General features: G+C 44.5%; 2 protein-coding genes and 1 long non-coding RNA gene across 11 annotated transcripts in view; 2 read left to right on the plus strand and 1 right to left on the minus strand.

The window, feature by feature from the left end:
- The window catches only part of LOC144891325 (transcription elongation regulator 1-like), a 573,096-nt gene that overhangs the window by 417,458 nt on the left and 141,057 nt on the right, over positions 1–14,581 (minus strand). The gene's annotated exons all lie outside the window — the stretch shown is intronic.
- Positions 1–14,581, plus strand: part of LOC137423444 (uncharacterized) — a 146,360-nt gene that overhangs the window by 93,207 nt on the left and 38,572 nt on the right.
- LOC144891326 (uncharacterized) lies at positions 5,877–7,243 on the plus strand. Its single transcript, XR_013622851.1, has 2 exons — positions 5,877–6,265; positions 6,483–7,243. It is a non-coding gene; the product is annotated as an uncharacterized LOC144891326 (long non-coding RNA).

The raw sequence follows: 14,581 nt of genomic DNA on the forward strand, positions 1-14,581 counted from the left end.
TACCGAGCGATAAAGTTATTGGAGCATGGAATGAAGGTATTGGAAAGGGTGTTGGAGAGGAGGATAAGGAAGAAAGTAAGTGAAGATCGACGAAATGCAGTTTGGATTTATGCCAGGAAGAGGAACGACAGACGCGCTCTTTATTGTGAGGCAGTTGCAGGAGAAGTACATTGAGAAGAGGAAGAAGTTGTTTCTTGGGTTTGTTGATCTGGAGAAAGCATTCGATAGGGTTCCACGCAAAGTATTGACTGGGCATTGAGGAAGTTAGGAGTGGAGGAATGGATGATCAGAGTATTGATGGCAATGTACAAAAGACCGCGCACAGCTGTAAGGACGAAGGACGGGAACAGTGGTGAGTTTGAGGTGAAAGTGGGAGTGCATCAGGGGTCGGTTCTAAGTCCACTACTATTTGTAGCTGTGATGGAGGTGCTGGCTCAGAACGTAAATGATGATTTACCGTGGGAGTTGTTGTTTGCAGATGATCTGGTGTTGATTGCGGAAAGTATAGATGGACCGAAGGAAAAGATGAACAAGTGGAAGGAATGTTTGGAGACAAAAGGTCTGAAGGTGAATATCGGAAAGACGAAGGTGATGGCAAGTGGTAAAGCATGTGGTGAGGTGGAAAGAACTGGGAAGTGGCCATGTGCTGTGTGCTGGAAGGGTGTCGGAGTGAACTCCATTCAATGTACAATGTGCGCTGAGTGGGTTCATCAAAAATGTAGTGGTCTGAGAGGGTCATTAACCAGTGTGGCAGCTACATTCAAATGTAAGGTGTGCACAGAGGGAGCTGCAGATGGAGGAAATGTTGAGTTGGATCTTGGAGATGGCGTGAAGCTAGAAGGTGTGAAAACATTTTGCTACCTCGGAGACATGCTGAATGGAGAAGGTGGATCATACTCGGCAACAGTTGCTGGAGTGAGATTAGTATAGGCTCTGGGGGGTTGCTTGTGTACATCTCTCTTCTACGGCAAAACTTTTGATTTTCCTGTTCTCTATGTTGAGACCCTTGGAAAAAATCTGGGTAACACTCCCAGATCAAGTACGTTTTTTCTGCACACCCCAATACGTGATTATGACGAGGCCAATTAGCCGAAATAGCAAAATTCAGTTTTCATGGAATAATTCAAGAGTAGGCAGCTTTAGATTCAAATGTAACATTTATTTATCATGTTTAGACATAACTAACACATTTTTAGCATGGTTCAATACTATAAACTGTATTTTTTTTAGGAAAAAAACACGTCATTTAGCTTCTTTTTCTCCAAAAATCACTTTCAGTTTGAAAGGCGCTCAAAATCCGATCACCTCTCATACACCCAATTATGTAGATAAAGCAACCAAAATTTGTCAGAAGCTTCCTTATGAAGCCCTTTAATAATTCCATGCATCATATTTATGATTCATTATATTGTATAGTGACAGTGGGGTCAAATGTTAACAAAGGTTACCCCTACCCCAAAAAGCGGTATCAACCAAAATTGGTTAAATTGGTCTAACTTTAGAAGTAAGTGTGATATTCGGCTGATTTTGGTGTCTATGTATGGGTTTTTGATAGCAAGCTGTTCATTGGAACCATAATCAACCCCTTTTGAATATACCTAATTTGCATAATTTCAAAATGGCCGCCAAACACCTCCTGGCAATGATGTTGACTAAATTTCGCTCAAAATTCAGCTTAAGCAAAACTATTACACTTACATAGCTTAAGGATTCATGAATTAAAATAATAACATGTCCACAAACCCAATATAACTGTCATAACAAGGAAGCGCGTGCTGTCAATTACCACCATTTACCACCGGTGCAACTTCAATACATGTACTCTTTATCAAGCGACAGGATTCTTGCAGGCATCAGGGGAAGCCTTTTTGCAATGACAAAAATTTACACATTTGACTATGGCGGTCCTACAGGGGCATGTTGACCTGGCACACTTAGTGCATGAACAGACAACTGTCCAATGTGATTCTAGAGTTTTCCACGTTGTCTCAGGTATCAGCTGTTCCTTGTCATGCGTATAACCACAATCCTCTGGCTTAAGTGCGATCACATTTTCAGAATCTTGATGAAGCTCCAAAGCATGCATGATATTGTAGGCATTGAAAAAGCTACGCTTCATATGTGGCAGGAGACCTTGGCTGGTTGGTGGCAGGTTGTGATGAGAACTCCCTTTGACATGATGGAAGATCTCCGCACGCAAGTTCGAAAATTTCTTCGCATCGCTTTTTGGTTTCAGTACTTTGACCAAGTAGGATTCTGCATTCTTGATCAAAGGCTGAGAAAGGGTCGGCAACCCTCCAAAGTGCTTCAATAACTTTTCTGGCTCGGCATTCAAGGCGGCTTTCTTGGTCCCAACTTTGCTAGTGATATCACATCCTGTAAGACTGTGTACGGCAGGAAGAACAGCACAGAGTTGACATCCGATGCGCTCGAACAAGGTATGAAGGGGCACATACCGAGTGCTATCTCCAACTCCAGCTCGTATCCACAGCTCCTCTAGGTCATGTTGGAGAAAGACAGGCATGTGGTGGAGCAAGGCAACAACTACATCAGTATCATTGGAGATGACAACACATATTTTGTGTCCTTCTTTGAGCGCGTCCAAAACATGGAGTATGCGAAGATCCGCCTCTTCAAATGTGGATTGAAGGTGTACCAGTGCGCTCTCATCTCCGTTGTGCATTTTCATACATTTCCAATCCTCGTTCTCTCTGGTCACCTGTCCGAGTACAGTTGGGTACTGACCGGTATTTGCAATATTTGAACGAACATGGCTGTAGATCAGTTTTTCAAGGAGAAGTTTGTTGTTGTTGGAAGGCCAGAATGTGTTCATATCCTTAGGTAGTGGTGTTGATGGCTCTATTGAAGTATATTCGATGGGTAGAGTGTCACTTCGCCTTTGCCTCTCGCTGTCCTTCACTGATGGGTCATCAGAATACATGTCAAAGACATAGTCAGTCCGCCCAAACCGATGATATATGGCCGAAAATGACATGAAATTTGAAAGGTCATTGAATTTGGAGAGTTTCGTAACATTAACCTTTCGGATTGTGGCCATGATGTCAACTACAAATGATGCGTCTTTCCGATGACTATATGTAAATTCTTCCGGTTTTAGGTGCGTCTCCAACTCCTTCAGTAGCTGGCTCTTTGCTGGTTTAGTCATCATTCCTGCATCATCAAACAACACTGGGGAGGGAACAACATCGTACTTTAAGAGATCATCAGTGGTGAGGCCACGCTCCCGAGCTATTTCTATGTTTCTCTCAGCGATGTTCATCTCCTTCACTGTCGTCTTGGTAGTCTTCTGTGGCTTCTTTCGAAGAGTTTTCATCGTCTTCAAGTTTGTGCGGTGAATGGTACTGCTTATTCGTTGTCTTGGTGACAAACCTTTCCTTTCTGAATTTCAGGTACTTCTCTTTTCCTTTTGAAAAGGCATTGAGCATGTCAGTTTTTATATCATCGGACATAACCTCTTTTGTCACAAAGTTTTGTAGTGTTTTGGAAGCGTCTAGAGACAGAGGGGACCCCTTCTCTTCAAAGAATCTCATCATCTCCTGAATATGTCCTTTGCGGTTCGTTGTGGCTTGAGATGATTCGTGGTGGCTGTAAGTCTCATGTGTCCTGTCAATCACATCACTGTATTGCCGATGTAGGTTCTTCACTGCCATCATTTCATGGTATATTAGGTCCCACTGGGTGACATACTGTTTTTGCTTTGCATGTCCAATGACTCCATCGCTGCACTTAGATGAAAGGTTAATGCTTTGCTCTAATTTCTGGTCTCCTCCAACAGCGGTGAATCGGCCGGGTATCTCTCTGATTGAAAAATTGCCTTTGGCAAATTGTTCATGAACTGATGGTGCAGTCTCAGGTGGACGTCGCATGTCTTCAAGGTAGAGAGAACACCATCGCAAGTAGTTGGTCGAATCGAATGCCGCAAACAGGTTCAATGCACGCTGGACAGCGTCAAAATGCAGTTCCCAAATCCCTTCACGATCAGCTCTCAACAGATCACGGACAATATCCATCATTTGCAAGAACTGAGTCCAGAACTTGAAGTTTTCATTGGTATCAGACCGTGTTTGGATGAATCTGTTCAAATCTTCGACCAACGTTTTTGATGCATCAGCAAACTGAACCATATACTTCTGACTATCTGTGATGCATTTCTCCTTGACACTAGACTGGAGGTTCGTCAGGATGGCAAGCTCATGTGTATATTGGTCGATGCCTTTCTCGGAGAAGAATTCTTTGTACTGGAGGCGTCCAAAGGCTTCAGCAAGGAGCTGCATACCCTCAAGACAGCGGCTGTAGTGACCTCCATGTAGAACAGAATTCTCGATGACAGTTGGACCAAAAACACCAGCCTGCAACCATGTGATGTCCGTGCCACTTCCATCCAGGAGTTTGCCAATACATTTCAAAACAGTTTTCACTAAGTGAAACGTTCCCAGGCATGGAACCAGGGTCCTGAATTCCTCTGGTCTCAGCAGTTGTATATCACGGACGATGCAATAAACACCTTCATCACAATACATTGGTATCTCATTTTGAGTCAGCTGAGAACCAATGTCCATAAAGTTCTTCATAGCCGTATAAACTGTCGCGTACTCTGTAACTGGATGCGGCAGAACAGGCACAAATGCAAGATTCTTTAATGGGATGGCCTCCTCCGTCCAAACAGAGTTGCTAGCACTCCAAGATGGCATTGTTTGTGACTCGGGGTAGATGGACACTTCATCATGCATGACGTTCAAGCGTGCGAGGGACCAAGAAATAGCCTTCAGTTTTGCTGCATCGGCTTCGGAGGAAGTGTAAGGCAGTTCGGCCACTTTGTAAGTTGCTGGGATGTCAGCACGGCGTGCAGGCTTGTGAAAGTCGGACAGTACCTGGCATTTTAATATTAAACTGAATGACTGTGGACCATGTGTGACCTGCGTGTCAGAAATCTTTGGTTTACTGGTCGACGACGGGGGTTTGTCTTGGTAGAGAACAGTCACAGTGTCATGTTCAGATACATTTGCCCCCTCATGGTCCCAGTTGTCAATTGCACCGGAGGTGAATTGCCCAGGATCAAAGTGTGACGGCAGTGAAACGCGATCGTTGTTGTGCTGTGCTGTAAACGTGGCAAGGTCATGTTGGTACCTACGCAGCTCCGGGTAGCTGATTGCTAGTCCTCCGTGGTTTAGAACTGTAGTTACAATTTTGCCACCACGCCCAAGACCATGAACTGATTCCGCATTCATAATATGCATTGGAGTTCTCTTTCTACCGCAGTGATGGATATAGTACATGACTTGGAAGACAGATTGTATCTTTAGTACATGACTTGGAAGACAGATTGTATCTTTCTGCAACGCTGTGTGGAGAGGCTGTTACCTGATGGCTTGCTACCGGTATCGTAGTCATCATCATCTTCTTCATCCTCATCAACTGGTTCATCACTTTCTGTCATGACAGCTTCGGCTGCTTTTGCATATGTGTCAGGATTGAAATTGTACAAATGACTGAAAAAACGTAGTACAGGTTCAGGGATATTCATCTCGCTCAAGGAATGCTTTAGATCATGCGCATCACAAAAGCTATCGTCAAGGCCAAAATCATACTCATCTAGAGCCTTCCTAATCACACCAGCGCATACCTGAACAGGATCAAGGGAACGAATGCGCTCAGCTAACACTTTCTTTGGAACACTGAATACCATCATTGATTTTTTGAACGAACTGGGATATGTAAAATCAATCTCATTACCAAAAGTGTTCAACAAGAAAACTTTTACATCTCTATTACGAAAGTTACATTTGTCATCAATATTGTTCAAAGAGTCTCTGATAGCACTAAGTTTATAACCCCTCCCTTCTTTTAGGCCTTGCTCTAACTCTTTAACAACCTGATTCCAAGCAAGCTGTTTCTCAGACACTTTTGGTATGGAAGCTTTATCACGAGAGTCATACTTATACAAGTATTTAGTCATGCAGTCCCTGTGGTAGTACAGATCTGCTCCAAACACAGAATGCGCATCTTGAAGGTCGCACGTTCGGGTGAACACATCATCTTGAAAGAAGTTTGTCGCAGCCAGAAAGGCTGAAGCACGGCCCGATTCACTAATGCGATATTTCGTGTACTGTTGTTTGTGTGATTTACTGTCACAGATAATACACTTCACTTGACGTAAGGCTGTTGTGGACGTCTCTGTATTCGGTGGATGTCGGACGGCCTTAGAACGAGTACTTCTATCTTCTTCCTGCTCAGAACGGGACAGGTCTTGGCATACAGCGAGACTCTTCCTTTTCCTATTGAGAACTGAAGTCATGGTGTATTTTTTGTAACAGTCATTGGTCACATGATAAACAAACCCATCTCCTTTAACCAGCTTAAGCCGTTTAGAAACTTGATCATTGTGGATGTAACTTGCTTCTCGTATCCTTTTGCAACCATTAGTTGTGCTCACAGTTTTATCCCCCGTGCTTTTCTGGCAGATGATGCAGTTAGTCGCATCAAACGAACTGTCTTCGGGCGGTCCTGAGAGAGTAACAGACTCCATCGTCAGCGGCCACGCCTGAAAAACAAAAAATGGATATTAGTTACGTTTGTACGGCTGTAAAAATCGGCAAGGTCGGACCATATGCTGAAAATATAAAATGTGAAAGACTGATAAGCCACAAAGAAACCCATGTTTATCCCTATTAAAGGGCTTCATAAGGAAGCTTCTGACAAATTTTGGTTGCTTTATCTCCCTGGTGTTGGGCTAGCGGCTAGGGTGCCGGCTTAGGATCCTAGGATCCTGGGTTCGAATCCCGGTCAATCGCTGAATTAACGCCAGGGGGGTTGACTCAGCCTGTCATCCTTCCGAGGTCGGCAAATTGAGTACCAGTTCACTGGTAATTCCCTGCTTGTCGTTAAAGGTGGCAAAAAGGGTTGGCGTCAGGAAGGGCATCCGGCCGTAAAACATTGCTTCAAAAAGGGGACCGAAAAACAACAACAACCACAGTTCCCGAAGAAGGCCAACCCCCGCTTGCGGGGAAAAATGGCCTCTAAAGGTGGTTTTTTATCTACATAATTGGGTGTATGAGAGGTGATCGGATTTTGAGCGCCTTTCAAACTGAAAGTGATTTTTGGAGAAAAAAAAGCTAAATGACAGGTTTTTTTTCTAAAAAAGACAGTTTATAGTATTGAACCATGCTAAAAATGTGTTAGTTATGTCTAAACATGATAAATAAATGTTACATTTGAATCTAAAGCTGCCTACTCTTGAATTATTCCATGAAAACTGAATTTTGCTATTTCGACTAATTGGCCTCAAGTCATAATCACGTATTGGGGTGTGCAGAAAAAACGTACTTGATCTGGGAGTGTTACCCACATTTTTTCCAAGGGTCTCAACATATAGAACAGGAAAATCAAAAGTTTGGCCGTAGAAGAGAGATGTACACAAGCAACCCCCCAGAGCCAGGAGTAGATGTGCATGGAAGAAGTTTCGGGAACTGAGTGGCTTGCTGATGAGGGGAGTGTCGTTGAAGCTGAAGGGAAAGGTGTATGCTGCATGTGTGAGAAGTGTCATGATTTATGGGAGCTAGACATGGGTAATGAAAGTAGAGCAGCAACGAAGGCTGGAAAGGGTGGAAATGTGAATGGTTCGGTGGATGTGCGGAGTATCGTTGAGAGAGAGGAAGACAAATGATGAATTGAGGAAGACGAAAGATGATGGGAATAGAGTCTGTGATTGATGCTGTGAAGAGAAACAGGTTGAGATGGTTTGGTCATGTGTTGAGGAAGGATGAAAGTGACTGGTTGAGAAGTGATGGAAATGAATGTAGAAGGAAGTCGAGGACCGGGAACACCGAGAAAGACTTGGCTAAAGATGGTGGAAAAAGAAATGCAGGCAAGGGGCTTAACAAGGAGAGATGCAGAAAATAGGGCAAAATGGAGAAGATTGTCATGGGGACCGCAAGGCGAACCCCCGCTCTTGCAGGGAAAATGGCCTTAAAATGCCTGTTGTTGTTGTTGTTTTAGAATGAGCCATTACTCAAATGCTTCCATTGAGCCGTTCCGGAAATATAGAGGGGCAAAGTTGAAGGTGTTTTACAAGATGGCGCCCATACCACGTGACCTTTGACGTCATAATTAGCATTAATAATTCTACGAACCTAGCCGATCATTAGATGAAAATTTCCTGTCAATCCGACCAACGGTTGCTGAGAACATTAATTTTAAAGTTTTCGGAGGTGCAAAATAGGGTGGAAGAATAATAATAAGAAAAACTTTGGGAATAATAAATAATGGGTTACTCTCCATATTATGGAGAGTAAACCTAATAATAGAGGAAAGTAAGTACCATACAAGATAATATATTTACACTCAAGTAAAAATTATATATTACATAAAACAATAAAATATGATACGTAATAGGTGCTTATAGTTTCATAGGTACACAAATATTTACATCGTGTGTATTTACTAACATTTCCATGTGTGGTCATGTGGCTTGAGTGAGTCGAGGTCGATGGAGAGGCGAATGGTGGAGTTTTTGGAGAAGAACAGTTAGAAGTGACCGCCTCATTATCTGGTATTAAGTGATCGACTTAAGTACCCCCTCCCCTCAAACCCCCCCACCTCCCAAAACTCTTTTTGACTATGTACATGTGGTACAGTTCAAGTGGTTTAACCACTGGCCCTTGCTTTGGAGAGATGGGAATACTAACTGTGACACAAAGTACTGTATATTTATTTACTCCACCCTCTTCCCCTCCCCCCATCCCTAGGCCACTCTCGGAGGGAGTGGGTGTTTTTATGCCGTCGTTGATTGGTTATATTATAATAAGGGAGTTCTATGTGTGTGTAAATCTGATCATTATATAATTGAAAACTGGGCCAATTGTGGAGAGGACTTGCAATTTTCACCTGTACATGTGGAATAGTGCAAGTGGTTTAATCACTGGAACCTGCGGGAGGGGATATTGACACCATATTTCACTTCCAGAGGAAGCAGGTATTATATTATTACCATAATGTTATTACCATAATGGGGGTGGAGGCACTGTTGTCTCGAATCAGACCAGCTCGCCCCTCCCAGCCCTTTTTGCTCTGTTTAAAAAAAAAAAATTTTTTTGTTGTTGTTGTGTACAGAATCGAGGCTCGTGAAAGAGCTAACATTTATCACACAAACAAATCAAACAGACAAACAAAATATATAAAAAGAGTGAGCGGTAGACAAGATGGGGAGAGAAGGGGAAGCACACAAACACAACATTTGAGAGCAGGGACATCGGGAGATGTGTGGGAGGGAGAGGGCTTGGGTGGGAGGAGGCGTGGGAAGGGGGGGGGGGGGAGATGGGAGAAGTATAAAACACAAGGACACCAAGGACTTCCAGGAAAGAAGTTGGTATTTCAAAAAAGTGGATTTGGGGTGAAATTAGCGGGGGTAGAAAAGATCAAGGTTTTGGATGGGGGAAGATAAGAGATGGTGGTGAACAGCTGTTTTAAAGACCTGGAGGGAGGAGTGGGATTGAAGAGAGTGAAGGAGTTTGTGCCAGAGGTGGGAGAAAAGAGGAATGAAGGAGTGAAGGTGAGCAGAGAGTCTTGATTTTGGCAGTTCAACCATAAGAGGGTTGCAGGCAGATCTTGTGCGACCTGTAGGAATATTTGGGGGACAGAACCCAGAGAGAGCTGGGGGGGCAAGGCCGGAGAGGAGTCGGTAGAAGACAGAAAGACCACCAACCTGCCTGCGGTGAGTGAGTGAAAGGTCCTCGGAGTTAGCTTCATCGCGGGAGATTCCAATGATTCTGAACGCTTTGGTTTGAACAGCGTGAAGACGACCTAGGTGTGAGGCAGGAGCACCAGCCCAGAGGGGAGAGCAGTATTCCATTGAGCTGCGGATGAAAGCCTTGTATGTGGTGAGGAGCTCAGGTGTCCCAAGGAAGGACTTCGCACGACGCAGGATGCCCAGTCGGCGACTGGCTTTTGAGGCCAGATTTGAAATGTGGTTTTCCCAGGAAAGATCATGGCAGATAGTGAGACCAAAAAGCTTGAGTGACAGAACTTCTTGGAGAGGATTATTCAGAAAGTGGATGGGAGGGTTGTCCAGTCGGTCTTTTCGGAGAGACATCGAAAGAGTGTGACATTTGTCAGGATTGAAAGACATGTTCCACTTGTTTGCCCAGTCTGTGATTTTGGCGAGGTCTGCAGAGAGTGAGGAGGCTGCAGACTGCCGATCTGAGGGATGAGGAATGGAGCGACAGAGATAGAGAGGATTTTCAAGAGAGTCAGAGAGATCATTGATGAAGACCAGAAAAAGCACAGGACCCAGAACACTGCCTTGGGGAACTCCAGCCTGAACAGGAAGAGGAGATGAGAGAAACCCATTCAGGGCACCACGTTGACTACGACTAGAGAGGAAGTCCGCCAGCCATGCGTGGAGATTTCCATGGATACCATAGGAGGAGAGTTTGGTGAGCAGGGCGGGGTGCCAGACCGTATCGAAGGCACGTGATATGTCAAGGGAGACAGCTCTAATTTCCTGCTTGGCATTGAGGACCTCCATCCATTGTTGAGACAGCAGAAGCAGCATGTCCAGAGTAGAGTGACCAGGTCTGAAACCAAATTGATGATCAGAGATCAAGCCATTGGAGAAGAGGAAAGATTTCCTATCCAAAGCAATGATGGATTCCATGACGTTGCTGATAATTGGGAGAAGGCTGATTAATCTGTTTTGCACATTTTTTGTGCAAAGCGGTGATGTTGGCTGATTTCCAAGCAGATGGCAGATGGCCTTGAGCAAAAGAGAGGGTGAAGACAACAGAGAGAGGGAGTGAAAGAGCGGAAGAACAGGATTTTAGGACCCGTGGGCTGATGCCGTCAGGTCCAGTTGCAGAATCATAGTCGAGGGTTGACAGAAACTTTTCCACCTTGTCAGGAGGAAAGGACCACAAAGTCCAGGAGCATCTGGGTACGACTGGGTACGGTGGGTACAGAGAGAGATGGGTTTTGGACACAAGATTTAGAGGCAAACACAGAGTTGGGGCATTCAGCTTTTTCACGTGCGGACTCAGCTGTGTAGCCGTTTGAGGTGAGGGAGGGGGAACAAACACCAGAAACAGATTTGACCAGACACCACCAGGATTTGGAAGAGGGAGATAGATAAGAGAGTTCGGTCTTGAGAACGGAGGGATATTGTTTCCTGGCTCTCCTGAGGGTGGACAAACACTTGTTTCGGGCTTTGTGAAAGGAAATGAGATTTCCTTCCGTTGGATTTGCTTTCCAGGAGACGAAGGCAAGTTGTTTCTGGGCAACAGCCTCACCACAAGATTCCGTGTGCCATGGACGTGTACCATCCGTGTACCATATAACTGAAGACGAGATGGGATAAATCTGTGCATGAGAGACAGCAATTTACTTTGGAAGAATTCCCAGGATGAGTTGATGTCAGAGGCGGTCGAGATGGGAGACCAGTCCAGATGATTGATGGCTGATTGAAGACCGTGCCAGTTGGCCTGAGTGAAATGCCAGACTTGTCGACGCTGAGGAGGCTCTCTGAGAATGGTCAGAGAGTGTCCACTAACGAACACATGATCATATGAGCTGATTGGAGCAGAAGAAGAGCAGCAGACATTTTCAGGGAAGTTCGTCATAACCAAGTCCAGAAGAGAAGATGCTCCGTTGATTGAGATCCGGGTCGGGAAATTGACAGATTGTGTCAGTCCCAGTGAGTCGCAGAAGTCCTTTGCTGAGGAGCCATGGCTGGTGAGAGAGGTACCCACACCCAGCCAACTGGCATGGTGACAATTGAAATCACCACATATGAGGAAGAGAGAGTTGGGATGGGTAGATAGAAGTTGGTCCATATTATCAGACAGCAAGATGTTAATGGAGTCATCACTGTTTGGTGGACGGTACAACACACATATGAATAAAAGGTGGGAGCGAAGGGGAAGCCGTAGCCAGAGGTATTCCTGGGGGTGAGGTGGAGAGAGGGCAGTACAGGGCGAGTGAGGAATAGTTTTTTTTAATAAAGATAGCAACCCCACCTCCAGAACGAGGCTCAGGTCTATCATACCGGAGGAGGGAGTAACCTGGGAGAGATACCAAGGAATCAGAGACATCATGAAGGAGGAAAGTTTCTGTAAAGCAGATCACGTCTGGTTTGTCAGAAGCAACCTGTATGGAGAGATCAGTCAAGTTTGATCAAAGGCCCCGGATGTTTGAGGTCCATACCGTCAATGAAGAGGAAGGGGGAGCATCGGATACAGAACAGGGGGGGGGGGGGTAGGGTATGATGTGGAAGAGGAGGAAGTGGTAGGGAGAGCTGTTGAAGGTGTGTCAGAGATTTCAGAATAGCTTGGAGAAAGGGAAGGATGGGGCGGACAAAAGGTTTGATGGTGATTGGGTGAGGCACAGTGAGGTGTTATTTGAGGAGGGGGAAGAGCGACGCAGAAGGTTGGGGGAGATGAAGGTGTTAGTTGGAAGGGGGAAGAAGCGGGGAGGAGGAGGGGCGAGGGAGAGTCTCGGAGGGGAGGGGTGTGGGGGTAGTTTAGGAGGGAAGGGGCAAGGGGGGAGATTTGAAAGGGATGGGTGATGGGAAGGATTTGGAGGCAGCGGCAAGGGGGAAGATTTGAAAGGGATGGGTGATGGGGAGGATTTGGAGGGGAGGGGCAAGGGGGAAGATTTGAAAGAGATGGTTGATGGGGAAGGTTTGGAGGGGAGGGTTGATGGGGAAGTTTTGGAGGGGAGGGGTGATGGGGATGTTTTGGAGGGGAGGGGTGATGGGGAAGATTTGGAGGGGAGTGGTGAGATTGGATTTTAGAAAGTGTACGATTAATGGGAAACGAACATTTGTTGCAAAATGAGTTTCTTGTGACCTTCGAGTCAAAAATACGTTTGAGGACGCTGGAGGGGGGGGTGGAGTGCAGGAGAGTTTCGGGGATGTAGAAAAGAGGAACTGTAAGAGATGGAATTTTTTTTTGGAATGAATAGATTTGGTGAGCAGGTCGAATGCATCTTTTTATAGAAGAAGAAGAAAAAGGTGTTATAATATACGACAGAATACAGTACTTCACGGGAAAGTTTAAACATTTTTAAATTGAGCAGTGAAAACTATCTGGGGAAATGGAAAATGGAAATGGGGGTGAAACATGTGATCGAAGAACGAACGAACGAATAAGAACAACGAATAAGAACAGAGAAGGAAATATATATATATATATATATATATATATATATATATATATATATATATATATATATATATATTGAGTTGAGATTTTAAACAAGGAAGTATGGGGTGAAAGACTGGGACAAAAACAGATAACAAAAGTAATTGCAGCACAATCGACGGACCGCTGAGATAAAAACCGCCTCAAGGTAGTACACGGTTGCCCACTAGGCCTCAAAATACACGACACAAATTAACTGACGATTTTGTATACAGGTATGAAAAATTAAAACCCACAATCTTACTAAGGACACACTATAGGTGGTACACACACCGAAAGAGTTTCGACAAAAACACAATTGTGAAAAATTACTTCACTTCGAAAGCGTGAGCGCATGGACAGCTTCGAAAAGACGTGACCTCGCCGACAAAGATCTCGCGAGATCTCCGACAACTCCGATCTGTGAAGACAACTTTCTGCATTTGTCTTGTTTCAATCCAAGGGGCTGGTTGTTCTGCTTTTGTTTTCTTTGTGTAGCCCCCACCTCGAGTGGCCTAAGGCTGGCTTTGTAGCAGGCAATATCCCATTAAAAAAAAATTGAATTGAATTGGAGCTGGTACTACCACAAGCTGGTGATAAAAAAAAAAATGTGCGTTTCTGGTAACCCGACCAACCTGTAGGAAGGAGGTCATCTTATTTAATACGCCATCGTTTAGCAGCCGAATGGATATCGACAGGACCACGGGCCACAGCCTGAGGGTAACGAAGACGAGAGTTTGGACTGTAGTCAGACACGGGTCTTTCCCTGTGTAGTGATTGTGATGTTTGGAGTCAAAAGGTGAATGTGCTGTTGAGTGCTTGCTCATTCATTACATGATGACCCTTTTTCATCTCCTCCACCCATCACCCCTTGGTAACAAAAATGGGAAAAAAATAACCTGGTGATGTCCCTATTCTGCTCCACTGTTCTTCTCCTCCCTGAAATTGTAGCCTTCTGTCCTGTTGCCATTCCTAAAATAGTAAATACACTACAAAACTGTGTTAAGCACTTTATATTTGGTGAAATTCCATGATTTCACTTCCTGTTTGGCTTGCACTTGGAAAAACGTTATGACTCATCACACCAGCACCCTCTAAATTACAATCTAAACTAAATTACACGGAGTAGCAAGCCACCGTATCACCATGGAAGCCAAGCGGCTTAAGCACTCGAAGTTGTTGTTTTTTCCCATGTGACATTAACTGAACATGAATATTTTTAGAGGTAAATTTATATGAATATCGTTATTGATTGAACTATATTCATATAATGAAAGCAGATCGCATAAAAGGGGGGACCCCAACACTGAATAAATAGTTTCTTGTGAGTTTGAAGAAGATCTGGGCAGTGTATGTTGCCAAAAATGCAGGGAGTAATATAATTTTTTGTT

Source organism: Myxine glutinosa, chromosome 3 (genome assembly GCF_964187855.1).
Source record: "Myxine glutinosa chromosome 3, kmMyxGlut1.1, whole genome shotgun sequence".
Lineage (NCBI taxonomy): Eukaryota > Metazoa > Chordata > Myxini > Myxiniformes > Myxinidae > Myxine > Myxine glutinosa.